Raw genomic sequence first — 22,145 nt, 5'->3', positions numbered from 1 at the left:
AAACATAGTAAACAGACTTTCTTACTTTCATCCTTTAGCCGATTCTCCATAGCAAAATCCTGCACCTGTCACCACCTCCAGGGCGCCTTCCCTGACCGCGTCACTTTTAACTGATTTCCCTCATGCTTTCCAGCAGAATTGGAAACAGGCCACTTTTGTATTTATCACATACTGTTGAGACCCCATTCACTGGACAGGTATTTACTAGGTACCTGCTATGTTTAAGTCACTATACTCATTTAGGTGTGCCTTGTCCCCTAGTGCACCGCTAGAAGATGGCACGGGACATCACAGTGTCAAATATATGTATCTTGCACTCAAGGACGTATTGCGGTTGCATCTCCATGGAATAGAAATAAAAATCACCAGTAGCACTTCAGTGGGCTGGGATCCAGCTCAAGAAAAACATGTGAAATCAGGCTCATGATTTTTCCCCCTTTTAAATGCGAAAGGGAAACTTCTAAAGAAAAAGGAAACGTCGATTTGATTCTCCTGAGCATGGAAATACCCAAGTAAAGGTTCCTTCCCCTACCCCAATATAGTGCTGCACTGGCAAATTATTTCAGAATCACAAACTATGTATGCTGATCTCCACCCACCCTCTTAGTAGTACCTTAAATACACCAGTGTCTATGGGAGCCCTAGAGTAGCGCCCCCCCCACCCCGATAATTTTTTTTTTTTTTTTTTTTTTTTGTAATGCACAGGCTTCTGACGACTAGTGAGGGGTTGAAGATTATCACACCAAGGACTTGGCAGAAAGTAGTTAAACCCTATTGTTACAGAAGCAAGAGGGTGTGCATGGGGCAGACGTGTCCAGTTTTAGACACAAACTTCTAACCTAAATTCCATCCCTCCTTCTGATAGATGCTATTTTGATGGGGTTAGTTTTGCAAAACTCTTTGAACAGGTTAAGCATCCCATTTCAATGACAAGATCTGGAGACTAAGCATTGGCACCTCGGACTTCGGTTATCCCAGAAACCCAACAGGCACATCTCCGTTGAAGTAGGTGGTTGCAAAAATCAAAGGAGAAAAGACGCGCTAAAGCGTCACGTTGTTGTCACCCCCAGGTACCGCGTTGCTGTGCTCCGGGCCGGCCAGGTGTACTCCCCTTGGCGTCCTCTCCCACGTAGGACCGGTCACGCCGGGAAAGGCTGATACGCAGAGCCTGGGAAGGAGGCAGGAAGGTCACCCCATCCCCGGGCCGGGCGGGAGCGGCAGAGCCTCACTTCCCGGGAACGTTCGGGCGGGGCGTCCCCAGGGCACTGGGTTGGGAGGCGACACTCCCCCGGCTCCGCTCCGCCGCCCCTCCGAGGCCGTCAGTCCTCCCGGCCTGGAGGCGCCGCCGGAGCCCAAGCGCCGCCTCCGGAGAGGTGAGGGCGGGTCGGGGAGGCGGGGACGGTGACGGGGGCGGGGAACCGCGCGCCCGGGGCCGCGGGCGGTCGCCCAGCTACTGTCGCGGAGCCCGCCCGAAGGCCCCCGAGCCCCTGGAACGGAGCTTCCCGCGCAGGGCGCGCGCGCGGAGGAGGGCGCGCGAAGCCTGGACCCGGGCGGCGGCGGGAGGAGCTCGCGGAGGGGGCCGGCCCCGAGCTCCGCCGCCGAGCCGCGGCCCGGGAGGCCGCGGGGCCCTCGCCGTAACTTCTCTTTGGAAGCCCCGGCAGGGCGGGCGCGCGCTCCCACTCGGGCACGCGCGTCCCGGAGCCCCCCTCCCCCCCGCGCGCGCTCCGTCTATTTTTCCCTACCGCTTTCGCTCTCACACTCTAAAATAGGTCAAGGGGTGGAAGTTACACCTGGTACGGCCCCCGGCTCTGATGCAAAAGCAGCTTTTTCTCCCCGGCTCCGGGAGAGCGTTGCAACTATTCGGTTCGGTAGAGTCTCCCGCCCCCATACCGTGCAGAAAGCGCCGGCGACCGTGGCGCTGACAATGGTCCTCAGAGGGGAGCGGCGGCGAGCCTCTTTCCCACCCTAGTTCTGCCCGCCCTGCGCCCGCCCTGCGCCCGCCCTCCCCCAGCACGCGGGGAGTCGGGGGCGCGACAGGTCGCTTCGCGCGCTCGGGCCCCCTGTGTCCGGGGTCTGACCGCCTAGGTGAGTTCGTGCTCTCTTCCTCTGTCGTTCCGGGCGCCGAGAGTGACCGGTTTACCTTGAAAACTTAGACGTGATCAAAACAGGCGAGCCTGCCATGCGGCAGGGGATTGCGGGATGTGCTTCAGATGTTAACATCGGATAAGTCAGAACTCAGAGCTTCAGGGGACATGTTTAGTGTCTTAAAGGTGAAAATAGATTTCTGTTTTCACGGAGTACACGTGTATCTCTCCCTTTAGAAGCTACCACTTGGGAATTGATTTTTAACTAGCAGGAGACAGTGAGCTAATAACTTAAACCCAGAAAGTTGGTCAGAATATTTTTTAGGTGATGTGAAAGAACTTATGGACATAGTCAAAGCTGACAACAAAAAACACAGTTTAAGAAGGAATTTCAAAACGGGATGCTAGGATTTGTGTAATATTGCTCTGGGTGTATCTCGTGGTATTACCTGGGTTCTTTGTGGTAAATATCATAAGGATAGAAACGCTTTATGTAGAAAGAGGGTAAGGCTGTAAATATCTACGTGCAAAGCTTTATATCAGTTGGTATGCATGGATTTAAATGTACATTGAACGTTTCCTGTGGGCAGAGAGCTAGAAGATATCTATATCGTTTTGAGGTTAAGGTTATTAGCAATATTACAGGCAAATGATTGACATTTAACTCCTCCTTTCAGCTGTTGAATGTAATACTATTCGTGTGGCTCATTAACTATGGAATCCTTGGCGTTACTGTCTAATGAATGGTTAATTCCGTTTGAAGTTTAGATTGTGGATTTTTCTGTCCTTGATGCCTGACTGAACATGCAGTGTAAAGGACTCTCCAGTGTTGGTGAGGGATCTTGAGAGGACCTCAGAAGAGAGGGTTGTTTGCAGAGAATGAAAGCGACTCCCTGATGGCCACGGATTGCACATAACTTCTTTTATTTTTTTTATTTTTATTTTTTTTAATTTTTTTTTCAACGTTTATTTATTTTTGGGACAGAGAGAGACAGAGCATGAACAGGGGAGGGGCAGAGAGAGAGGGAGACACAGAATCGGAAACAGGCTCCAGGCTCTGAGCCATCAGCCCAGAGCCCGTCGTGGGGCTCGAACTCACGGACCGCGAGATCGTGACCTGGCTGAAGTCGGACGCTTAACCGACTGCGCCACCCAGGCGCCCCCATAACTTCTTTTAAAGGAGACCTTGACAAGTTGGAAAGTGTTTCCTCACTAACGCGACCACTCCAGAGACAACTGCTTTGTGAATGCATTTGGTCAGATTTGAAACTGGAGCTTCCTATAGGCTCTTCTTGTCATTCAAAAGAAAGCCTATTTCTAGAAAGGTTCAATTATTGTATGACGTTCTCTGGAAATTATTTGTCCGTGTGTGTGTGTGTGTGTGTGTGTGTGTGTGTGTGTTGCTGTAGCTAAATCACCAAGGTAGTCAAGGTTTTAACAAAAATTTTACTTACCAGCGGGATGTGAAACTGAAAATACTATGTCTGCATGGTTAATTCTGTTTTAAAATGGAGGGGCAGAGGTGCTTCCCAAATAAATCTTAAGTCTCTGTTTATGTGTATTTTCTAAAGCCAAATCTTGCTGGAGATTAAGAGGACTCTAAAGAAGGTATTTCTGGCGGGTAGATATGTGAATACTTATATGCATGTCACTATAAATAATTCATATGCACCTTTAGAAAACTAGTATCCAAAATTTGAAACACATGATAAAGGTTCTATCACTCTATCCTTTACAAAGGACCAGTCAAGCTTGGCGATATACAGGAGAAAAAAATGCAACTAAATCTTTCTTTACTGCATGGTGATGTTCTGATTTGTATTTTAAATAGGAATTGAGTCAAGCTCTCATTGTCATTTAGCCCTGGGTATAATGCATTGTTGGTATGAGGCTGTCAGCACTTGTCTGTGCAATCTTAAGTTTCTACCTGTAGGGAAAGTGAGAAGGCGCTCTGAGAAGACGGGTATGGAAGTGTTAAGATGCCAGGGATTTATTTAAGACCACACCGAAGGAAATAAAAATGGAGCCTGATTGTGGTATAGCTTGGTCCCTGGAAGGTCTGCAAGTGTGGTGGTGCCACATGGCCAATTGAATGTCCTTCAGTTTTTGTGATTTTCTTCTCTTGATGTCGTAAGAGAGTACGTCGCGTAGAACCCCTAGCTAAGAGGTATCCAAGAAGAGTCGACGGCTTTCTCTCTGGCTACTCACTTCCCAATCAGGCAAACTTCTAACCACTCAAGAGAAGGAATTCAGAGCGCGCACTGGAATACCTGGAGTGAATCCCATCTCGGGGCCATTTCCTCACCTGTGAAATGGCGATAATGAGCCTTCCTGATGTGGTTGGGAGAAGCGCATGGAGTAATTTGTAATATCGAGCGGTTAGCACGCTGTGAGCAGTCGTATTAGGAGGAGAAATGTGTTGCCCTAAATGTCATCTCCGGGGGGCTATGGAGGGGTTGCTGCATAACTGACAGGAGAACTGAACGTGCAGGCGAACGGGTCATTCTCCTGTCCTGGTGTATTCTATATGCTCTCACAGTATACACTATAGTATATGCTAGGCTCCTAATAGTTAGTCTTTTGGGAGCTAGAGGCTCACCCTGTCAAGCCTGCATATCTTCTACCTTACGCAGGCCTTTGGCTTATCTAGGGTTAAAGACGTTACCTGCCGTGGTGTTTGGAAATGATGATGAGACAGTACGGGGAGGGAGAGATGACCAGTTGGAATTCTAAAATAGAATTTAAAAAATTAAATTGGCTAGTTTCTGTTAATGCCATTAGAAGTATGGCCCTCCTGGGGCGCCTGGGTGGCTCAGTCGGTTAAGCGGCCGACTTCGGCTCAGGTCATGATCTCGCGGTCCGTGAGTTCGAGCCCCGCGTCGGGCTCTGTGCTGACTGCTCAGAGCCTGGAGCCTGTTTCAGATTCTGTGTCTCCCTCTCTCTGACCCTCCCCCGTTCATGCTCTGTCTCTCTCTGTCTCAAAAATAAATAAACGTTAAAAAAAAAAGTATGGGCCTCGTAAAATGATAATAGTTTCTAGTTTTCCCATGTACAGTTACATAGTTTACAATGGAGCATTTCGACTTTGGGGGCAAAACAGCCATAGCATTCGTTTAGCTTTTCACTTGTTCAGCACTGTCTAGGCACCTAAGGCACTATGCCGAGCCTTCAGAATACCATAGCAAGAAAAACAGACCTAACTTTTCAGGGAACACCTGTCTGTTGGCATACATACGTAAACCTGTAATTACACCGGTGCTTGTGCTAGGCAGGAAAAATGTCAAGGGCAGAAACAGGGAATTTGACTTGTGAAGGGAGGGACGTCAGGAGTGCTTGCTTAAGGCGGTGGCGGTGGAGTTGTGAAGGACGGTCCTTGAGGAAGGAAGAGCATTTGATACGGAAGGAACAGCGCCTGCGAAGACTGCATGCACATGTATACTGTAGGGGTGGGCCAAGGAGAGCCAGGTATCTATGAGGAAGGGACAATGTTGTGAATGAGGCTGGAACAGCAGGCCTGGGCCCTGACACACATTTTCTCGTCTTTTATACTGAGGATTATGGTCTCAGAACTCTTGTTTTGTGTAAGCAAGCATCTTAGGCTCTCAGACTACTCTAATGCATTATACAAAAGATATTTACAATCCTTTTTTTGAAGCTGATCATAGCCTAAGCCGATATGTACCATGATTGACTAGTTTGTCAGCTCTTTGTATTACTAATTGTCTGACTTGAAAACCACTGGGATTAATTTTCTCTTGAAAAATCTAACAGATTTTTGTTTAATATACACATTTTGTAGATTTCCAGCTATCCTACACACACATCTGTGTCCTATATACAAATTTATTTGTGTATTTCCATTTTGTGTATTTCCAGCTATTCTCTCTCTATATGCATATATACACAAAAATTTATGGGTTATACATATTTACCCAGTTTGAATTTATATGTCTATTCAATAGCTATAGGGACAGAGTCATGTGTATTTCACCCAGGGAAAGGCCTCCTGAGTGTGTATGTGAGAAGCCCGAGCCCAGCTCTGAGAAGCTGTGAGCTAGGCCTGCAGAGCAGGGGCAGGAAGCAGCATGTATCCTTGGTGGACCGCTCTCCAGCACCATCCAGGCAAGGTCAGGGAAAAATCTGGCATAGGATTCTCTTCACCATATGCGTGCTTTTATTCACTGTTATTCCCTGTTCTCATTTCCCTTCTTTTTCCTTCCTCTTTCCCCTGTCATTTTTTTTCCCTTAATGTTTTTTTCTTCTCTCTCCAGGGGTCCCCAGAATTATTTCTCAGCCCTCATAACTATGCTTTGGCTTTAACCTCAGGCCCTGCAGTGTTGGCCCTCACTTGGGTAGATCTGGATGGTATGGCCCTTGATCTCCTCCCTGTTATAATGTATAACTGTATGTGTCAGATGGGCACAAACTTTGTCCCTTTGGCAGTTCTTCCCAGGCATCAGAACTAATGTCTTGTGCACTGAATTCCCTCATCTCTCCCTTCTTCCCTGTTGAGGGAGGCTGCAGATAATAGAAACTATCCTAGTTACTGTAAGCAAAACGGTTTTTGTATGGGAGTTAGGTGTTGACAAGGTTGGAAGAAGAGGTTGCAGCTGAAAGGGGAGAAGAGGATCCAGGCTGAGCTCTAGGGGTGACACCCAGACTGCACAGCGGACCTGCCCCCCTCCCCCCACCCCCCAATGACAGGGCTGCTGCTGTCATTGCCAAGGGATGAAGGTTGGGAATCAGAGCCACCACTGGAGCTATTGACAGTCCAAGGCACAAGTGATCAGATTAGCTGCTTACAAAGTGCAATTCCACACAGGAAGCCAGTGACTGAACACAGCTACTAATGACAAAAACAAGCTAGCAAACATATATATATTTTTTTTATATACTCTCTCCCTCCCTTCTCATCCAGCTCATCCCATGGGTAGAACCTGATCTGTGCCCAGAACCCTAGCTGCAAGGAACTCTGGGAAATGTAGTTTACACCTTTCCAGCCTCCACAATTGAGGAACGCACACTTGAAGGAGACTGGAATGAAAGCTGAGTGACACCCCATCACGTCTTACATATCTAAAACATATTTCATCAGAGCCTGAGCTAGCATATTTCATTCAAAGCAGGTAGATGATATATTGTAAGAATCCAAAAAGGATCTGGTTGCTAACCAATTTCCATTTCAAACAGATGGATATGATAGTCATTATAGTTGAAATTGCTGGAAAAAGCATCAAGCAAATAAATAACTAAAAATTACCAAGTGCCTGCCTCTGCATATGGTTCTACCTGAATACGAAATAATATTCCTTTGTTCTGGTTTAGTAATCAAAGTCAAATACCAGGAGAATTGATTTCTAAAAAAGTCCTCCCCACCAAAGTCCCAGATAGGCTATGTTTAATGCATAGCAATACAAAGGAAGAATTCAGGGCGTGATAACAGAAATTATAGCTCCTGGCAGGCTGGCTCTTTCATTAGATGAGTTATCTGTGTCTCTATGTTTCTACTAAATCTTTCTTTCCTCTATAATTTTAATGTGCTTTTTTTTTAAGGATCATAAAGATAGAAATGACCTGTTAATTGGAAATTAAATAAGAGTATTGACTGTAATAACGTATTTCATACCCTACTTGTCAGCTTCTGTTTTTGCAAACCATTAAAGTAAATATGATGGACTCTCTACTATTACTAAGTCATAAATGACCATTTATCAGCAGTCAGAAATTCCATTGGCGTATCTAAGACTTAATCTTGATTACCGAATGCAATCATTTTATATTTGCCTCTGATATTTGGAGTTAGAAAATGAAAGCAGAGTAGCAAAAACAAATAGGGTAACTTAGTGAATTTGTCAGTCTATCATATCTATTTTTAATTGATTTTTATGTCTCAACAGGCAACACTCCATTCAGATATCTGGTAGGTGGTGAAAGCATTTAAATGCAGAATTACAAATGCTGCCTGGGGTAAACCACACTATAATGTGAATATGTTCTTTCAAGTCCAGTGGTGACACCGAGTTTAGCCATCCCACCCAAGCCACCAAAACTAAACCTATGAAAATAAACACAGGGCTGTTACTCTGTAAATGCAGCTTCAAGACAAATCCAGTGTCCTCCCTCCTGAGCCCCCACCTAAGCCCCACACGCAGTGTATTCTCAGGAGGGAAGTGTTTGTATCTAATATTACGCTATTGCTTGATTAATTATAAGGGAAAGTAAGTAGTATTAATCTATGTTAGAGTAACACATTATGATCTCCACTTCCCGCTTCCCACAGTTTTTCTCTTTCCTTCCTATTTGAGCAAACATTCAAGAGAAAAATCTGGATTTCCCTCCCCCTGGGTTATAAGGGGGATGAGTTCTTGTCTTCAGCTCTATGGAGCATAGTGGCAGGTTAAGTTGTAGGACACAACTCCTTTTATGGACTGAAAATCAGGGGCACCTGAGTGGCTCAGTTGGTTAAGCGTCTGGCTTTGGCTCAGGTCATGATCTCACAGTTCGTGAGTTTGAGCCCCGCGTCGGGCTCTGTGCTGACAGCTCAGAGCCTGGAGCCTGCTTCTGATTCTGTGTCTCCCTCTGTCTACCCCTCTGCCGCTTGCACACTGTCTCTCGCATTGTCTCAAAAATAAATAAACATTTAAAAAAAATTTTTTTTAAAGTCAAAATGATCTGACCACCTGGGTGGCTCAGTTGGTTGAACCTCTGACTTCAGCTCAGGTCATGATCTCGTGGTTGTTGAGTTCGAACCCCGAATCAGGCTCTGTGCTGACAGCTCAGAGCCTGGAACCTGCTTCGGATTCTGTCTCCTCTCTGCCCTTCCCCCGCTTGCTCACGCGTGCTCACGCTCTCTCTCTCTCTCTCTCAAAAATAAATAAACAAAACAATCAAAATGATCTTTTGATTTTCTAAGTGTATTATAAAGTAGAACATCCAAACCTGAACTCACTCTCTGGTTGGATCATCAATGGGCCAAATTGAAGCAGGAAGTGGGTAGAGAAGGCATGGTTTTTTGGTGTATTTTTTAAAGCAGAATTTGAGGACAATCAAGCAAGACGAGTATTTGAACATCATTGAGTGATCTGTTTACTCACTGTCTCAAGATGTATCTATTAAGAACCTCCTTTGTACCATGATTGGTGCTGGGTGCTAAAGATACGCAACTCTTCCTTTGAGAGACTGACACTCACTCTGGGGGAGACAGTCAGAAAGGGTTTTGGCAGGTAAAATGGTGCTCTTATGGTGAGGATGGAGAACTGTGGCTTTCTCAAAGAAAAAGTGGGGTATTTTCTGATCGTAAGGTGAAAAGCAGAGTTAATTGAAACAGACATATCTCTGACTTCAAAGACTGTCTGCTGCTATCTTTAACAACAGCAAAACAACAAAACGGCAGCCAAAAGAGGCAACTGTCTCGGACTGGGCCTTTTGTCTGCTCCCTTGAACCTGCAGAAATTGAAAGGAGCTTGTCAAAAGTTAGAGGGTTTTGGTTTAAAGAAATTATGAGTTTGTAAAGAAAGAGGACTGCTTTTGGTACTTTAGTCAGCGTTCAGAAAGTAATCTACATAGCGCCTGGGAGGCTCAGTCATAAGCATCTGACTTCCGCTCAGGTCATGATCTCACAGTTCCTGAGTTCGAGTTCCACATTGGGTGAGCTCAAGCCCTGCTTCTCGTGAGCCCTGCTTCTCTCTCTTTCTCTTTCCCTCTTTCTCTCCCTCTGCCCCTCCTGGGATTCTCTCTCTCTCTTTCTGCCCCTTGCTCACTTGTGCCCTCTCTCTCTTTCTCTCTCTCTCTCGCAAAAAAAAAAAAAAAAGGGGGGGGGCAAAATCTATTAGAAATAAAAATTAAAAATAAATAAAAAAAAAGAAAGTAATATATAATCTTTAAAAAATGTTAAGGGTGGCAGCAAGGAAAGGGGGACCTCCGTCCTATCAGGGACTTCTGTCCTACGACCACAAGAATTTGAATTCAATTCCAAAAATGGGCTTGGAAGTAGATTTTCCCCCAGAACTTCTGGATGACAGCTCACCCTGGCCGATATCTTGATTTCTGCTTTGTCGTATCTTGAGCAGAAAACTCAGGCCTGTTGTTCCAAACTTCTGATCTACAGAACTGTCAGCTAATAAATAGGTGTTGTTTTAAGTTAAAAAAAACAAAGATCAGAACCCCTAACATTCTGTAGGCCATTGAATTTATAGAGTAATTTGAGAAAATGCAGGTGCATTCTGAATGTTCAGACATTTGCAAATGAGAATGGCCACGCAATGATTTATGCGATTATGAAACAGATCTAGGGGGACTATATGACTTCTTGTTCAATCTGGGACACTGTTAAAGGTGAAAGGGGTACTATTAACGAGTGCCCTGGGCAAAGAAGCAGAAATGGGGACTTAGGCCAGCAAACCAGGATTCATGGTCACCCAAGATTAAGACGCTTGTTGTATAACATTATTGCATTAACTGCAATATTGATTTCTTAGAGATTGTGGTAAATATATACATAATACTTTCCATTTAAACCATTTTGAAATGTACAGTTCAGTGGCATTAAGTATATTCATATTGTTGTGCAAGTATCCTCATTCGTCTCTAGAATTTTTATCATGTGATGATTGTGCAGTGCTGAAACTGTACCTATTAAGCAATAAGTCCCCGCTCACCTCTCCCCTTCGCTCCTGGCAACCACCATTCTACTTCCTGCCTGTGAATTTGGCTACTCCAGGGACCTGACATTAGTGGAGTAATAAACTACCTGTCCTCGTGTAGCGAGCTTATTTCACTTAGCGTAACGTCCTCAGGTCTTATCCGTGTTGTAGCATGTATGAGGGTTTCCTTTCTTTTTAATGAGGAATATTTTTCCAAGGGTACGTATTTCCACATTTTGTTGATCCATTCATTCGTAGGCGAACACTTGAGTTTGGCGATTGTGAATAATGCTCTTGTGAGCCTGTGCAAAGATCTCTGTGAGCCCTTGCTTTCCCTTCTTTTCCATTCACAGTATTGAGTTGTAAATGAGGAAATTAAAAATGGAGGGAAAAAGAGCATTCTTTTCCTTGACAGGCTCTTTCTGTTCATCCTTCTGTCAGACTGGAGTCCCGCTATGCCTCTATAGAACTCAGCAGAAAAATCAGCGGTTGCAGATAATCTAAAGAAACTGCCTGCTGGAAAAAAAAGCACGCACAGGCTCAAATTCCATCTCCACACAAGGAAGAAAGCTAGTTTTTCTGTCTTCACTACCATATGCATTGATCATGGATTTTGCAAGTGAAAAGGGCTGGCATCTAGAACATCAGAATCTGAGTCAAGTCAGTGGCCTTCAGCGGCACAAAGAACCAGGAAATCAGCAGCAGGAGACTGAACAACAGAACGCTCCATGTGACCAAGAACATCTTTGTAACACAGGGGAATGAACTTCCTGGAAACAGGCAACAGAACCAACCAACAGCCATCTGTTGATTTGGAAGCTGAGATGAAAGGAGACAGGCTACAGGACTGTGGGCCTTCCAGATACTGAGAAAAATGTTCTTTTGGCTGTAGAAGTAGATATCAGAAAGTCAATGTCAAGAACATTGGTACATCTGATCTCAGCTTAGATAATCCCTTTTTATAACTTTAAAAAAATTTGTTTAATGTTGGTTTATTTTTGAGAGAGACAGAGATGGTGTGTGAACAGAAGAGGGGCAGAGAGAGAGGGAGACACAGAATCTGAAACAGGCTCCAGGCTCTGAGCTGTCAGCACAGAGCCCAACGCAGGGCTCGAACCCACGAACCGTGAAATCATGACCTGAGCCGAAGTCAGACACTTAACTGACTGAGCCACCCAGGCGCCCCCAAAGTATAACTTTTTACTTGAAAATTTAAGCACCTTTATTTCCACTAGGGATTTATAGTCCTGGAAAGTAATGTTGACATGTCTGGAACGAATAAGGGATTGCCACCTCTCCCTTTCTAAGTCTCTGTGGCAGATGTCAGCCCTCTCTGGAGTCAATAAAAAAACGAATTCATTTGTAACACCTTGAAGGAACTTGATAAACTTTTGGTCATTAGTAATAACCAAGCTTCAGAAAATACATCTGCAGAGGTTCATCTGCCAATCTCTCAGAAATGGTAGCTGAGAGCCCAATAGGTATTAAGAAGCTTTGAGAAAAATGGACCCAAAGTGAATATCTTACAGCTTTCCAGAATGAACAGTTCCCGCAAGTCTGTTCTCACCAGACGGCAGCTGTATCAGTGGGGACTGAAATATTAACAGGCAAGTCCACACGAAAACCTGCACACGGACGTTTGTATTATAAACACTTTTAAACTGCAAATAACCAACACATCCTTCAGCAGGTGAATAGATCAACAGTGGTATATCCATATGATAGAATGATATCCAAAGATAAAAGTATCTTTTAAGCCATGGAAAGACATGGTGGAACCTTAAATAAATATTGCTAAGTAAAAGAAATCAGTCTGAAAAGGCTAGATATGATATAATTCCAACTGTATGACATTCTGGAAAGAATAGTGTGTGATTCTGGACTGAGACAATGAAAAGGCCAGTGATTGCCAGGGATTTTTTGAGGGGGGAGAGGAGATCAATAATGGAGCACAGGGGATTTTTAGGGCAGTGAAACTATTCTGAGTGGTACTGTAATTATGGACACGTGACATTTTGTATTCAGCAAAACCCACAGAACAGTACAAAGAGTGAACCCTGATATAAACTATGGGCATTTGTTAATAATAATGTATCAATATTGGTTCCTGAGTTTTAACTGATGCTTCCCAGCAATGCAAGATGTTAAATTAGAAATTGCATAAACTACGTCTTAAAAAAGTAATGCATGCTTTGCCTGCTGCTAGAATAGAAGATGCTGAAACTGTTTCCTTCAGGGGTCCAGGTGATGGCATGTCAAGTGTAGGGAACATAGCTCCAAGTCATTGAAATGAATAAATGAGAGTTCTGTCATTTGTTCCCAGCTGAAACAGCTAATCAGCTACACTGAACCTGAAGTGCAGGCTGTTCACCCAGGCTCTCAGCAGGTGAGGAGGATGCACGCAATGAGACTTCTGAACAAACTACTTCCTTTCCATAGTGGTTAAAGACTTGGGTCAGTGGAGGCGGGGTGGGGGGTGCGGCACCCTGGCTGGCTCAGCTGGTTAAGCATCCGACTCTTGATTTTGGCTCAAGTCATGATCTCACAGTTTGTGGTTTCAAGCCCTGCATTGGGCTCTGTGCTGACAGCATGGAGCCTGCTCAGGATTCTCTCCACCCCCCCCCCCCCGCCCCTCCTCTGCTCTCTCTTTCTCTCTCAAAAATAAATAAATACTAAAAAAATTTTTTTAATTTAAAAAAGACTTGGGTCTGCGCTCACAGAATCCATCGATGGATCTGAAACCAGAGGAAATGCTGGTCCTGAAGCTGCACAGCCAATCACCTAGTCCCTCCAACTGTCTGCCATTAATTTTCCCCACTGCAGACATTGACTGGATTCTCCATGCTGGCTCTCTTCCACAGGAAGCTCTTAAGGCCTTGCATCAAGTTGGCAGAAATGCAGACGGAGCTCTTCTTGCTTTTGTAGTGAGGCATGCTATAGTTCCTACATAACTATGGCAAAGTGGGCTAGACCATACACCTTAAAAAAGCTATATAGATACCCACGCACACCCAGATGTATGCAGCATATAGAAACCAGCGAGCAGAAGGTCGAGCTGGATATGTTTAAAGATATTTTTTTTAGCCAAAGTAATCTGTGACCTTTTGTCTGATAATTTGTTCTACTCATGCACATTTGGGCCTCTTGAAATGTACTGGCAGTGCGTGCATACGAAAGCTTTTTGTTCTTACGAAGATGATACATCCTTGCATAAAACTGATGGTTTTATGGGGCGCATATCACCTTACAGTGACAGTGAATCTTTGACAAGCAGAAGCCACTAGAAATCGCACCACTGGTAGAGCTGAAGGCAGATCAACGTAATACTGGCTCTCTGTGCTGCAGGCAGGGTATGCCCTCTTGACTCAGCGGTGAGCTTGTAAACTTTCAAGCACACAGTTTGGTGTTTTGAATGATTCCCAGTGCTCTGTGTATTAGGATTCATCCACTAAAACAGGACATCGAAGAATACTTGAACAATAAAGCAGTGGAGGAAAACTCTGTTCTATTTTGACGTGGAAATTTTGATCATAGGTAAACAGTAATCACTAAAGCATTTATGCAGGTTATTGAATACTTTGTGCACCAACTACTCCGGACAAAGCCTGTTTTCCTGGATCTGTTTATTTAAACTAGGCTATAGTGTGGTAAGCTGGGCCGCTGGGCTTGGAGAATCAGTACATGTGGATTCTAGTCCTTCCTCCTTGAGAAACACAAGGGCGCCTGGGTGGCTCAGTCAGTTAAGCGTCCTTAAAAAACTCACATACGTTTGTTTGTTTTTTTTTCCTTAAACAGTTGGGTCTCAAGTATTTATAAGTGACCCTAATGGCATTAGTTTTCACCTACGATGATAGAGCCTAAACCTCTTTCCACACACAGCTGACGTTTTCCTCGACCCCACCTCAGCACGATGCTATTCCCTGTTGGCCTTTATACCCTGCCCGCCCTCCTCCCAGGTCTTGCTCAGGATCGGGGCCCTTCACTGGGGCAGCACATTAGCTGTGCCAGGCTTCCTGCCTGCTGGATGACCAGCGGCTTCAGAAAGAGTACATTCTGGTCCGTGTGCTAACGGTCAGTCCCGGGGGTGCCAGCGGAATGATCATCCTGTGCGGTTCAACCACAGCTGTTCTGAGGCCTGTGATGCTGCTGTAAAACCTGGTGATGGAAGCCTGTGGCAGGAAAACCCGAGAGACTGTTGAGATGGAGTGGTGTTCCAGGGCAGGGAGGCCGCGGCGGGTTGACAGGCGAAGGAAGGCCAAGGAAGTAGGCAAGGCTCGCGGACCCCTCTTGGAAAGGAGAAGGGGCGTCTAACGCTGGCGGGCGGATGCAGGGCTGGGCGTGGCTTGTCTTGGTGTGTGGTTTTCTGTTCCTGGTTCAGGAGAGGAGACGGTGGCTGTGTGGGCGAGGACAGGAGGCCACTGGGGGAGAGGCTGCAGAGAGACAGAGGGTTGGCTGACGGCCAGGAAAGAGGAGCTCAACAGAGAGATGCTGGCCTTTGAGAGGCAACTGGTAATTCTGGGGGGCGCGGGATGGACAAGACTTGGGGTGGCAAGGAGGGAAACTGAAGAAATATGCATTTTCTCAGCAAGGTAGGAGCAGAGTTAGCCTGATAAGGCGCTGTTTTGTCAGTATCTCAGGTTTTTCCGGGGAAACTGAGTTAGGTTCCCAATGTAAACAATAAAACTTTAAGCTTTGGTTTTATATCTACTTGCCCATTTGGGGCCCTCACTTTCTTGTGCATGAGTTCTGCACCATCTCATTTTCTAACAATTTAGGAGGCTATAAAACAAAGATCAGGTGACTGAAGCAGACTATTGGCCTTTTTCTGAGGAAAAGCTACATTAAAAAACTCCAGTCGGGCGTCTGAGTGGCTCAGTCGGTTAAGCGTCGGACTCCCGATTTCAGCCCAGGTCAGGATCCCCGGGTCTTGAGATCAAGCCCTGCATGGGGCTCTGCACGGAGCATGAGGCCTGCTTGGGATTCTCCCTCTCCCTCTGCCCCTCCCCCGCTCCTCGCTTGTGCGCAGCACACTCTCTAAAAACAAAAACAGAACCAAAAACCTCCGCTCATTACTGTCATCTTCACCGTTCGTGCTTTTTTTTTTTTTTTTTAATTTTTTTTTCAACGTTTTTTATTTATTTTTGGGACAGAGAGAGACAGAGCATGAACAGGGGAGGGGCAGAGAGAGAGGGAGACACAGAATCAGAAACAGGCTCCAGGCTCCGAGCCATCAGCCCAGAGCCTGACGCGGGGCTCGAACTCACGGACCGCGAGATCGTGACCTGGCTGAAGTCGGACGCTTAACCGACTGCGCCACCCAGGCGCCCCCGTTCGTGCTTTTTAAAAACTACCTTTGTAAAATGTTGTTAATTCACCTTTTTTTAACCTTTCGTGTTTCAACATCATGGGAACTGGGGGTGCGTGTTACAGCTGATGGTGTATCATCAGCTTTCTTGGCAAAATAATTGTGCCTATGACTAAATAGAAGGTGTCTTAGTCAGGATGGGCTACCATAAGAGAACACCGCAGACTGGGTGGCCTCAACAATAGATACCTATTTCTCACGGTTCTGGAGACTGGAAGTCCCAGATTGAGGTCCCAGCCAATCTGGTTTCTGGTAAGAGCCCTCTTCCTGGCTTGTAAATGGCCACCTTCTTGCTTGTCCTCACATGACCTTTCCTCTATGTGCACATCAAGGAAGAGTTCTTCAGTGTATTTTCTTGGATTTTTTTTTTTTAAGTAGGCTCCACACCCAACATAGGGCTTGAACTCTTGACCCCAAGATGAAGAGTCATATGCTCTACTGACTGAGCCAGCCAGGTACCCCTCTGCTCTGTTTTCTTATAAAGATATAAGGACATTAATACTATTGGATTAGGGCCCCACCCTTATGACTTCATTTAATCTTAGTTACCTCCTTATATATAAGCCCCCGCTTCAAACACAGCCTTAGAGCTTCGACATACGAATTTTGGGAGAGACACAAACATTTAGGCCAAGAAGATGGCATCCCAGATTCCATTAGGTGCTATATAGCCAGCACTAAGATGGAGATAACTCCATCCGCCACAGGAGTTTCAGGTTAAATCTTTTGTCGTATTTATTTTTAATTTTTTAAAATTTAGAATCAGAACTCATATTGACTTTTTAAGGAGATTATGATAAAACCCTGTGAAGGTTAAAAAAATGGTATTTCTAATTCTAAATGAGAAATAATAGACTGTATCCTTATAGGCTTATCTCCGAAGAGACAAACACAGTTATAAAATGGGGGATGAAAACTGGAAAAAAAATGAAACTTTCCAGAACAGTCTGGTTTATTCTGGGCACAGACTTAATAACTCCTGCTGCTAGGAGAGGTACAATTTACTGCCACAGCAAAGCTTAAAATGTCAAACATATTCTTACAAAACACAATGCAAGCTGCCTGCAAATTAGACCATTCTTTCAGCTGGCATGTCTCCTATTTCTGTGCATCTTTCATAATTGCGGCACTTAGAACGGAGAGCCTCTGTGCGTGGTGTAAACATTCAAACCCTACCACCACATCACTTTTCATATGCATGAAGCAGGGGTGGGTCGCTGCCGACAATACAGGGAACTCCAGGATCAGACCTATTAGGAGCTCAGTGTCAAAGAAACAAAACTAGCGTTGAAGCAAAGGCACAGCAAGGAGAGTGTCAGGGAGCTCTGGTTACAAAGCAAAAGCCTGCCGATCAGAAGGCCAGGCTCAGAGGGCCAGGCCCCGGGGACTCAGCAGGAGGTCACCCGTGCTGCCAGCCTCTGCCAGCATCCAGGTCACGACTCAGAACCAAGAAGGCGGAAGAGCGGTCAGTACAGATGTCACCAAATTGGCTTATCCAGAAATGGTCAAGAAGTACTCAAAACCTAATCCCATTTAATGTAGATGCAGACACTCTCCTAAGCCCCAGAGAGCAAAGTTCTCATACTCAGCCCCTATGTGACCAATTAAAAAAATATGTTATTTATAGGATATTTAGAAAGACAATAAAAATAGGTGGTACATGTTAGTAAGATTTACATAAAGGTGATTAAAATAAATGATATCTTTGTCAACCTCCGCTAGTTTTCATTTTTAAAAATTTTACAGGGAGAGAGGGGCAGAGGGAGAGAGAGAATCTTAAGCAGGTTCCAAGCTCAGCGATCCCGTGACCCTGGAATCATGACAGGAGCCGAAATCAAGAGTCGGATGTTCAACCGACTGAGCCACCCGGGCACCTGAACCTCAGCTATTTCTAATGCTACATTATGTGATATAGGTTTTTATTAAAATTGATCTACATTGGGGGTGCCTGGGTGGCTCAGTCGGTTAAGCCTCCGACTTCAGCTCAGGTCATGATCTGTGAGTGACCTGTGAGCTCAGGTCATGATCTGTCAGCTCAGGTCATGGTCTGTGAGTTCGAGACCCGCGTCGGGCTCTGTGCTGACAACTCGGAGCCTGGAGCCTGCTTCGGATTCTGTGTCTCCCTCTCTCTCTCTGTCCCTCCCCCACTCATACCTCTGTCTTTCTCTCTCTTTCTCTCAAAAATAAATAAACATTAAAAACAACCTTTTCTTTTAATTGATCTACATTGGAGTTCAGTCCGTATTTATTTAGCACAGGACTTCTCAGACTAACACAGGAGATGGATGGCGCATGCTAACCCCTTCCACCACTCTGGCTTCAGGGGGATGAATCATCCTTTCCGAGATGGGCTTAGCCTGTTTGTTCAGGAGTTGGGCACAGTGGGAAGGTGCCTGCTGGAGGACTCAAGGCCTCCTTTCTCCAGATCACAGGAGCAAGAAATTGAGTTCACAACATGTTCATTACCTTGTTTACCTTTTACAGTGTGTCTCTTTCGATTTTTGCATTATGCGAATATAATCCTCATACAACAAAACGCATTTTAGGATCACGTAGCATTCCTCATCAGTACAGACACCAGTGGTTAATGCTCCTGAGGTATGGGAGGTGTCCATAATAAAATTCTAGATAGCATGAAAATAAACTTAAGGTACATGAAAAATTGGATCAAGAAGCAGGAATGTTCTATGGGTTTCATGTTAAAAAAAAAAAAAACTGCTTCACTCTAGGGTTCTGAGTAAATCATTTCCTGTATTTGTTTTCTCTCTGAAATGGTCATCTAAAGAGATATGTGTGGTGCCCGGAAATCTTTGGTGAGTTAAATTTAATACTGGTATGTTGGGCAAAAGCATATGTAAAAATCCACCCAAAGGCTCAGGAACAAATGGATTCCATAATGGGACCAGGCACTGTCACAGCTCCGTCTTCGCCTCAGGACCCTAAGGCATCAAAGTCTTGTGCTCAACTCTTGCTTTCCCCTACCATGTGCACACAGCCTGAAGCTCATCAGACCACAGTGAAGGTATAGGGACAAGGACAGTGACGATGTGCTCGCCCTAGAGGTTTTTCTTGTGATAGAACTGACATTAAAATGTTAACATTTGACCGATTTCGATTATATTGAACTTTTCTTCACTAATGCACTACACCTGAGTGTATTCCTTTCTACAGAAAGCTGCCCTTTACCGTTGGTAATTTCTGGGGAAGACAAGGCCTCCTGAGTTTTCCACTTTTCTTGTTAATTAAGTGGGAAGCTGTCACTCTCATAGTATTAGAATCACGAATCCACTCAGAATGCCAGAAGAGTATTAAATACATTTTCAGAACACTGTCTTAATTCCATAGAGTGATTGTCAATATGAGCGTAGTAACGGGGACTAAGCTGCTAACAAATTTTAAATTTGTTTTGAAGCACTGTTGCAAGTCACTGTATAGGCTGAAGGACCTTGCGTGTAATACAGCTTCTCAAAAAAGACAATGATAAAGATGAGTTTCTATTTTATTTTTTAAGTTTATTTATTTTGAGAGAAAGGGGGAGAGAGAGACAGTGAGGAGGGGAGAGGTGGAGAGAGAGAGAATCCCAAGCAGGGTCCCCACTGCCTGCTCAGAGCCTCACGCGGGGCTCGATGTAGGGTACGAACCCACAAACCGTGAGATCATGACCTGAGCCAAAACCAAGAGTCAGACGCTTAACCCACTGAGCCACTCGGGCACCCCTAATGAATTTCTATTTTAAATGAGCTGTCACCCCAAACACAAAAGACATACACACTAAAAGACTATAAAGGCCTGCAGAAGATGAGGCTGGGAAGAGGAACAGAGTGGACAGACCTTCCTGATTGCGGTTCCTTTAATCTAGAAAGCCACTGGCTTGCTCTGTGGAATTTTCCTCTCGCAGGCAAACATTAATCCTTTAGAAATTTCTGATTGATTTGTCCTAGAGAGCTACTCTAGCTCCTAGTTCACGACCCAAATCTCTACCTATTCTCTACTCTGAGGTCTGGGGACATAAGAAGAAATTCGAGTCTGGCATAGAATGTCAGTGCTTGAAAGTTATGTTGCACTTTGGGGATGTTAAAGTACGTTTCTATATGGCAGTCAGTCTTAGACGAGGAAGGGCACTTTATACCTAAGACAAAGTAACACATTCCTGGAGAAGCTAAGCGACTCGCCCAAGGTTGCGCTGAAGTGACAGACCTGGGCCCTGGGTATTCTCGCAGTACAGTATTTTCCATCACACCAAAATGCCCTGAGTTCTACTTCTGAAGTTTTATTTGTGAGGTTTAATGTATTGATGTTCCAGTTTTCGAGCTGCATATTTTATTGACTGAATGAATGTAAAGGAAAAACACGCTCCTGGGAGTCTTCTCTACTCTGAGTACAATGACTTCACCGTTTCACTTCTCCTCGCCAGATGTGATTCTGTGACAGCAGCTGGGTGACCTACAATTTAACTCAGTTGCAAAAACATCTACCTGGAGATAGCCTCAGATCCCACACGTTAAGGGTTCAGTCCCACAAGATCCCCTGTCCCCCACGTCAGATGCCAATTGCAAGTCCAGCTTGTCACCTGTGCTTCTGACAGGCTATACGTGAGGTGTTCCCACAACCCCTTCTTGGATTAGATTAATTTGCTGGAGTAGCTCATAGAACTCAGGAAGACACTTTATCTACTAGATTACTGGTTTATTTTAAAAGATATAACTCAGGAAGAGCCAGATAGAAGAGAGACTGAGGGCATGGCCCAGACCTCACTAAGGCGCCAAACTTCTGTCCCCTTGGAGATTGAGGTGCGTGCCCTCCTGACACATGCCCTCCTGACACTTGTCTACCAACATGGAAGCTCTCTGAACTGTATCCTTCAGGTTTTTTTGAAGGCACGATTGATGAAATCATTGGCCATTGGTATTTTTTTTCTTTCTAAGGTTTTACTTAAATTCAAGTTAGTTAACCTATAGTGTAGTATTGGTTTCCAGAGTAGAATTTAGTGATTCATCACTTACATACAACACCCAGTACTCATCCCAACAAGTGCCCTCCTTAATGCCCATCATGCATCTAGCCCATCCCCCCCACCCAGTGCCCCTCCAGCAGCCCTGAGTTTATTCTCTATAGTTAAGAGTCTCACGGTTTGCCTCCCTCTTTGTTTTTATCTTATTTTTCTTTCCCTTCCCCTATGTTCATCGGTTTTGTTTCTTAAATTCCATATATGAGTGAAATCATTATGATATTTGTCTTTCTCTGGCTGACTTATGTCACTTAGCATAAATACACTCTAGACAGGAAACCAACAAAATCATAGAGAACACAGGCAGCAACCTCTTTGACCTCGGCCATAGCAACTTCTTTCTAGACACGTCTCTGGAGGCAAGGGAAACAAAAGCAAAAATGAACTATTGGGATTTCATCAGATGAAAAGCTTCTACACAGGAAAGAAAACAATCAACAAAACTAAAAGGCAACCTACAGAATGGGAGAAGATATTTGGAAATGACATATCGGATAAAGGGCTAGTATCCAAAATCTGTAAAGCACTTACCAAACACAACACCCCAAAATAAATAATCCAGTTAAGAAATGGGCAGAAGACGCCTGGGTGGCTCAGTCGGTTGAGCGTCCGACTTCAGCTCAGGTCAGGATCTCACGGTCCGTGAGTTCGAGCCCCGCATCGGGCTCTGGGCTGATGGCTCAGAGCCTGGAGCCTGCTTCCGATTCTGTGTCTCCCTCTCTCTGACCCTCCCCCATTCATGCTCTGTCTCTCTCTGTCTCAAATAAACGTTAAAAAAAAAAAATTAAAAAAAAAAAGAAATGGGCAGAAGACGGACATCTGGGTGGCTTAGTCAGTTAAGTGTCTGACTTCAGCTCAGGTCATGATCTCACAGTTTGTGGGTTCGAGCCCCACTTTGTGCTGACAGCTAGGAGCCTGGAGCCTGCTTTGGATTCTGTGTCTCCCTCTCTGTCCTTCCCCTGCTCACACGGTCTCTCTCTGTCTCTCAAGAATAAACATTAAAAAAATTATTGAAAAAAAAAAGAAATGGACAGAAGACACAGACA

The 22,145-nt window shown here is 44.9% G+C and overlaps 1 protein-coding gene across 5 annotated transcripts in view; it reads left to right on the top strand.

Moving 5' to 3' along the window:
* The first annotated feature begins 1,248 nt into the window (after positions 1 to 1,248).
* Positions 1,249 to 22,145, top strand: part of TRMT9B (tRNA methyltransferase 9B (putative)) — a 71,401-nt gene continuing 50,504 nt past the window's right edge. For 2 of the 5 annotated variants that reach the window (XM_086703331.1, XM_086703328.1), the window contains exon 1: positions 1,424 to 2,085. The gene's annotated coding sequence lies outside the window, so the exon portion shown is untranslated. Of the gene's footprint in view, positions 1,374 to 1,422; positions 2,086 to 2,113; positions 2,271 to 22,145 lie in introns of those variants that run through there. The other 3 variants (XM_086703329.1, XM_025933143.2, XM_086703330.1) reach the window with 3 other exon arrangements.

This window comes from Puma concolor, chromosome B1 (genome assembly GCF_028749965.1).
Source record: "Puma concolor isolate L17-30 chromosome B1, mPumCon1.1.hap2, whole genome shotgun sequence".
NCBI lineage: Eukaryota > Metazoa > Chordata > Mammalia > Carnivora > Felidae > Puma > Puma concolor.
This window is presented reverse-complemented; position numbering and strand designations above follow the sequence as displayed.